Genomic DNA, 7,341 nt, shown 5'->3' with positions numbered 1-7,341 from the left:
ATAACAGAATTAAGGGTTCTATGGATTGGATAGTGAACATCCTGGGGAAGCATTATTCTGCTTAGATAAGGATTGCTCCTAGTCCTAGGTGCTGCGTTTATCCTGAACTTATCCTGTATTTGATACAAGTGAGCTTTACCCCCAAATCAGCATGTCAGCTCCATTCCGCCAGTCCAATACTGTGTGAACCCATGAAAAAGGAGGGAAAACCCGCCTACCAGGCCATCCTATTGGGATGAGGCCTGGCCATGGCGCCTGGGACTGCTACATGGGTATAATCCCAGGGCTCTTTTGGACCAAGACCACGTGGTCCAATCCTCATGTGGGTAGAGGGGTGAGGTAGAGGATTAGAAAGTTGTAGAACATCCCCAATAGGAGAAATAGAAACTGGGGCTAATAGATCCCTGTCTGGGCCCTTGCCTGGATGGTACTGATGATTCTGGGTGTTCCCAGGGAATGGAGAAGGACTCAAGGAAGGCATTCCAAAGTGTAGGGTAGGTGGGCCAGGGTAGAGGCTCTGCTTGCCTGGGGTCTAAGGGCAAAAGGCAGGACTACTTCTAAAATGAAGTTGATGGGAGCTTAACTTTCTTACTCTTGATGCAATATCTCTACAGAGTGAAGCTCAATATCCTGTTGGGGTTTGCCCTGATCAGGCAGAGGTGTGTGACAGAGAGCACAGAGGCCTTCATTTCAGCCAGTCTGGATCCAAGTCTTGGATATGCTCCACATTTGCTGGATTTGCTTGGACAAGTTACTTAATGACATGGAGCCCTCAGTGTCTTCACTTGCATAGTAAACTGAAGTCAACAATAGTGAACACTGGCATTCAAAGGATGACAGATATCACAATTACTTTACACCCACATTGTCCATTATTTCTACTTTTTGATATTATGATGATAAGGTGAGATGCGTATGTAAAAATACCTGGAATATAACAAGAACTCCATAAAATTTTATAATAAGCATTACTTGAGCCCAGTGTGGGGCTGGTAAATATTTGACAACTGGCTCTCTGAGGGAGGAGAGTAGGTGCACTTGCAACATTTGACAACTTTTCCTGGTGTATATCCTTCCACCATGGCTAATTTCAAGCTACCAGCATGGTGTGTCACTGAAGGGGGAGTTGTGAAGAGAAGTTGGCAGATCTTTGGGGCAGGTGGGAGCCAGCTCCAGCACCTGCTGGTTGTGCTGTTATTATGGGCTGGAGACACTTTGATAAATTCAATGGGGCTTGTTCTCTCAGCACACTTTTCCCTTTCCTCAACCAAGGGTGTGAGCCTTCAATATACTTTGTAAATAAAATGTAGTTCTAGATAGAGAAGTATGAACCCAATAACCTCTCAAGGTGTCTTTCAGCCCTAGGCTGAATCGGGAGAGGAAGTGTCATTTCTGGCTTCAGTGCAAGCCAGCAGTCTTGTTTCCATAGAGCTGTGTGGGGTATGATTAAGGTCAGAAAAGCTGCTCCTCTCATTGGTTTGGGGTTTGATGTTGGTGGAGACATTTCATTTCCTGGAGGCCCACTCAGCAATGTGAAGAGGGGAAGGTGCTGGCTCATCTATTTATTATCATGAAGACCGAATGACCTGGTGAAAGCCAGTCATTTCCCAATTGTATGAGGTCAACCCCCTAGCCACACCCACATTTCATTCTCCCAGGGCACTTCGGTAATACTGGTGATTCCATTATGACTAGCATCTTGATATTCTTAATAGGAAATAATTGAACTGTTCTCAAATTGGGGAGAATATTTTTTGAAGGTTGTAGCATATTGAAAAAATATATGTAGAATAATTGGAAATGTGTAAACTGGTAAAACTAGAGAGCAAGGAGTAGGTTGTCTCTACCTCATCATCTTGAGTCACTGATCTCATGTACTGTAAGTTGCTTTATATCATTTCTCAGAAGCCAGTATCTTTTCTCTGGTTAAGTTTCCATATATGGTGACATTAAGGGGAAAGAAGCAAAATGCAAGCACTATTGTTACTAGTGTTTAAAAAGGACCATTAAAAATAAAGTTGATATTTGCCTGCTTAATACTGTACCCAACTGGAATTTAATATAAAAGCTGGGATCCTGATGGCTTGGTGTGTGTGTGTGTGTGTGTGTAAACTTACAATAAAATTTATTGAGGGTGTTTAAGATTACTTTATTTGTTCATTTTTTAACCATATTTGGAAAATTAAAATGTGTGTTTAATATGAGTTTGAGCTAAATACTCAAGTTTTGGAATAAAGGACAAACCCTCAGAATTTCAGAATGCTTCTACAATATAAACAGAAAGAACAAATCAAGACTCAAGGATAGGAGAAAGGAGAAAAACAACCATAGTTTATTTTTGGAGCAGCCCGGGTATGGGTGGGAGTGCTTTCATTTTACTAACCTATGGGTGCCAGGTAGTTTGTTTCTAAGTTTTTCCATTTTAGACAACTCTAATTGATTTCTCATGTGTCAGGGATTTAGCATTGTGAGTTAGTTTCCACAATATGTCTTATATTTATTATAGAATAATATATCATTTTCCAGGCTGGAGCTTTTGGGTTCAATATAGCATATGTGTAATAAGAATCAGATCAACATTTTGTTCCAACTAAAACAAATCTCATCCACTTTTCTGTTATTGCTTGAAGTCTCAAAATAATCCTGATATAATTATACCATTACAATAAAAAGCAAAATTTATCTAATTCTTTTTGTATAGATATTGTTATTCTTTGTTGCTGATATGAATCATTAAGGATGAAGTTACATTCCAGAATTTGGACTAGATTGACAACAGGACACAGGAAAACATGGAATTATGGAGTCAGTGAATAGTATAAATTCAACTGAGAGCAACTAAGTTAAAATGCCATAATGTCATTTTATTTTTTTCCTTTTTAAAAAATTTTATTTTTTTATTGTTGTTCAAATGCAGTTGTCTCCATTTTCGCTCCACCATGCCCCCTAACCCCACCCATCCCTACCTCTCCCCCTCGAACCTACCTCCTTCGGCTTTGTCCACGTGTCCTTTATACATGTTCCTTGATAGCCCTTCCCTTATTATCCCCTGTTATCCTTCTCCCTCTTCCCTTCTAGTTACTGTCAGTTTGTTCTTTATTTCAATGCCCCTGGTTGTATTTTGCTTGGTTGTTTGTTTTGTTGATTAGGTTCCACTTCTAGGTGAGATCATATGGTATTTGTCTTTCATCACCTGGATTATTTCGATTAACATAATGCTCTCCAGTTCCATCCATGGTGCAGCCACTGTGGAAAACAGTATGGAATTTCCTCAGAAAGCTAAAAATGGAACTGTCTTTTTACCAGCAATCCCACTGATGGGATTATACCCTAAGAATCCCGAAATACCAACTCAAAAGAACCTATGCACCCCAGTATTCATAGCAGCGTAATTTATAATAGCCAAATGCTGGAAGCAACCAAAATGTAATTTTAAGAGTATACTGTGATAGCCTGGAATGCTAGGGTAAAGTGCCTGTATTTGAAAATCATCAATAATTTCCTTTTGCCTGAAAAGTTAAAAGGAGGGAAAAGGTGGTAGTGATGGTGTGATAGAATCAGAAGTCTTTTTTTTTAGATATATATACATAGTGGATTGGAACAATCAGATAATAAAGACATGAATTAGATCATCAAGTGAAATACAGGACTACCAGTTGTACATAAATTTCAGATAAACAACAAATATTTTTTTAAACTATAAGTATGTCCCATGTAATATTTGGTAAATATTTATGGCATACTTACACTAAAAATTATTTGTAGTTCATCTAAGATTCATATTTATTTGAGTATCCTGTATATTTATTCATTAGATCTGGCACCCTGTTTAGGAAGCTACAGCCATAATCCAAATAAGAGCTAACAAAGGCCAACCAGGGCACTACAAGAGGAAACTGATAGAAGGGTATGGATGTGAAAGAACTGAGAACATAAAATTGATAGGACATGACACTTGATAAAAGGAAATGATGTGGCTTGAAGTACTATAATGTGGTACTTCACAGAAATGAGCCACAACCTAATAGACTAATTTTTAATAGATATTTCAAGGAAATACATCAGCTAACTTGACAGAGTCCTGATTCTGTGAACTGATAGCCTTGATGAATACATTAAAAGACATCATTGCAATTTTAAATTAAATCAAACTAAAAAAATTAATAAAAGTTACATTCTTTGAAGACTACCATTTTCACAAATGTATTGTGAAGCTAAATATTTTACTAATGACACTAGACATGTAAGCCTGCTTTTTTAATAACCCAGGTAAACAAATACTCATGGATTTTATTTTCCCAAGCCAGTTAAAGCTGTACCCAAATCAAACAACAGCTGTGTGTTTCATTTCTGCTGAGAAAACAGTTCATTTGAAAATGAACCTGTTATTGAACAGAGAGCCCAGAAATAAACCCAAGTCTCTAAGGTCAATTGATATTTGACAAAGGAGGCAGCAACATAAAATAGAGTAAAAATAGTCTCTTCAACAAATGGTGTTGGGAGAACTGGACAGCTACATGCAAAAAATCAGACTCGAGCACCAACTTACACCATACACAAAAATAAATTCAAAGTGGATAAAAGATTTAAATATAAGCCATGACACTATTGAAGTCCTAGAGGGGAACATAGGCAGGAAAATCTCAGATATTTCATGCAGCAACATTTTTACTGATATGTCCCCCAGAGCAAGGGACATAAAGGAAAGAATAAACAAATGGGATCTCATCAAAATAAAAAGCTTCTGCACGGCTAAAGAAAACAGTATTAAAATAAAAAGAGAACCAACTGTATGGGAAAACATATTTGCTAATGATACCTCAGACAAAGGTTTAATATCCAAAATATAGAAAGAACTTACATGACTCCACTCTAAGACAAGCAACACAATTAAAAAATAGGCAAAGAACTTGAACAGACACTTCTCCAAGGAGGACATACACAGGATCCAGAGACACATGAAAAGATGCTCAATATTGCTAGCTGTCAGAGAGATGCAAATTAAAACCCAATAAGATACCAGTTCTCACCAGTCAGAATGGCCATCATAAATAAAGCAACAAACAACAAGTGTTGGAGAGGTTGTGGAGAAAAAGAGACCCTAGTGCACTGTTGGTGGGATTGCAGACTGGTACAACCACTATGGAAAACAGTATGGAATTTCCCCAGGAAACTAAAAATGGAACTGCCTTTTGACCTAGCAATTCCACTACTAGGATTATATCCTAAGAGCCCTGAAACACCAATCCAAAAGAACCTATGCACCCTAATGTTCATAGCAGCATAATTTACAAAAGCCAAGTGTTGGAAGCAACCTAGGTGCCCATCAGTAAATGAATGGATCAAAAAACTATGGTATATTCACACAATGGAATTCTATGCAGCAAAAAGAAAGAAGGAGCTCCTACCCTTTGCAACAGCTTGGATGGAGCTGGAAAGCATTATGCTAAGTGAAATAAGCCAGTCAGTGAAAGACAAATACCATATGATCTCACCTTTAACAGGAACCTAAACAACAAAACAAACAAACAAACAAACAAAATATAACCAAAGACATTGAAATAGAGAACAGGCTGACAGTGTCCAGAGGGGAGAGGGGAGGGAATTTCAGGGGAATTTCAGGGGAAAAGGGGAAGGGTTTATAGGAACAAGTATAAAGGACACATGGACAAAAACTAGGCAAGGTGGAAATGGGAGAGAGGTGGGGAGGGATGGGTGGGTGGGCTGGGATGGGAGTAAAAGATAGAAAATTGTACTTGAACAACAATTAAAATAAAATTCTTAAAAAGAAGAAAATGAACCTGTTATCAACTGGGCAAAATAACTTGTGCCTCATATAAATCAGTTGGATTAAAGGGTGTTTCACAAAATTCTGCATTAAAATTATTAGGTGGAGACTGTCTTCAGCTGGCATGCCTGCTGGCTCCATTAGGGCAACTCACAGCCCTGTCATTATGATTAGTGATGATGAACCAGGTTATGGTCTAGATTTATTTTGTATACCTAATTATTACACTGAGCATTTGGAAAAGGTATTGATTCCTCATGGACTATTTATAGGCAGGACCAAATGGCTTGCTGGAGACATGACGAAGGAGATGGGAGCCATCACATCATAGCCCTCTGTATGCTCAAGGTGGGCTGTAAATTATTTGCTGACCTGCTGGATCACGTCAAAGCACTGAACAGAAATAGTGATAGATCCATTCCTATGACTGCAGATTTTATCAGACTGAAGAGCTACTGTAATCAAAGTAATTGGTGGAGATGATCTCTCAACTTTAACTGGAAAGAAAGTCTTGATTATTGAAGTTATAATTGCCTCTGATAAAATGATGCAAACATTGCTTTCCTTGTTCCAGCAGTATAATCTGAATATGGTCAAGGTTGCAGACTTGCTGGTAAAAGGACGCCTCAAAGTGTCGCATACAGACCAGACTTTGTTGGATTTGAAATTCCAGACAAGTCTGTTGTAGGATATGCCCTTGACTACAATGAGTACTTCAGGGATCTGAATCACACTGGTGTTGTTAGTGAAACTGGAAAAGCAAAACACAAAGCCTAAAACGAGAGTTCAGATGAGTTTGGAAACATCTGGAATCCTATTGAAATCACCAGTAAAGTTATCAAGTGTTTTAGTTCTGTGCCAGTGGCTTAGTAGAGCTTATTGCATGTATCTTCTGAGAATTTTATCTGTTTTGTATTTTAGATATGTCCATTGCTGCATTCTTCAACTCTTTATTCTCACTATGAGCCCCTGAACTATCAGTTCCCTATGGGTGGATTGTTATTTGACTTGTGAATGAAAAATCTCTTAAACCACACCACTATTGAATGAAAATAGTGAAATTGTATCTGTAAGAAACATTTAAAAAGAAGATATATTCGTTTTTAATTTTTATATGTTCAGGAAAATACAGAAGTGATTGAATATTGGTAATTATACCACTGTGTATTTAGAAAGGTAAAAAGCAGTCAGATTTTGTATCAATGACAGCATCTAAGAGATATTGTTATAGCAGATAAACCATATGTTCTGGAATTATTTTAGTAGTGTTTCAGTATTATTAACTGTTTTTTTTCCGCTTGTTCAGATTATTTTCAGCAACTCTTTGTGAACAGTTCCTTTTAAATGCAAATCAATAAATTCCAAAAAATTATTAGACAATATTGCATGTTATTTTAGCATAGTAAGCTGGACCATAAAAATGTCAAGACTTTGATTTCTCAATATGCTTATTTTAAACATATATGAATATATCTTATATTTCAAGATGGCAGAATTAATTAGAAATTATTATGATGTCCCTGAGACCTTTTAAATTCTCATAAAGCCCATTG

At 37.5% G+C, this 7,341-nt stretch overlaps 1 pseudogene; it reads left to right on the top strand.

Annotated features, from left to right (window-relative positions):
• Positions 1-5,912: 5,912 nt before the first annotated feature.
• LOC114494779 lies at positions 5,913-6,887 on the top strand (annotated as a pseudogene).
• The last annotated feature ends 454 nt before the right edge of the window (positions 6,888-7,341 follow it).

Source organism: Phyllostomus discolor, chromosome 4 (assembly GCF_004126475.2).
Source record: "Phyllostomus discolor isolate MPI-MPIP mPhyDis1 chromosome 4, mPhyDis1.pri.v3, whole genome shotgun sequence".
Lineage (NCBI taxonomy): Eukaryota > Metazoa > Chordata > Mammalia > Chiroptera > Phyllostomidae > Phyllostomus > Phyllostomus discolor.
This window is presented reverse-complemented; position numbering and strand designations above follow the sequence as displayed.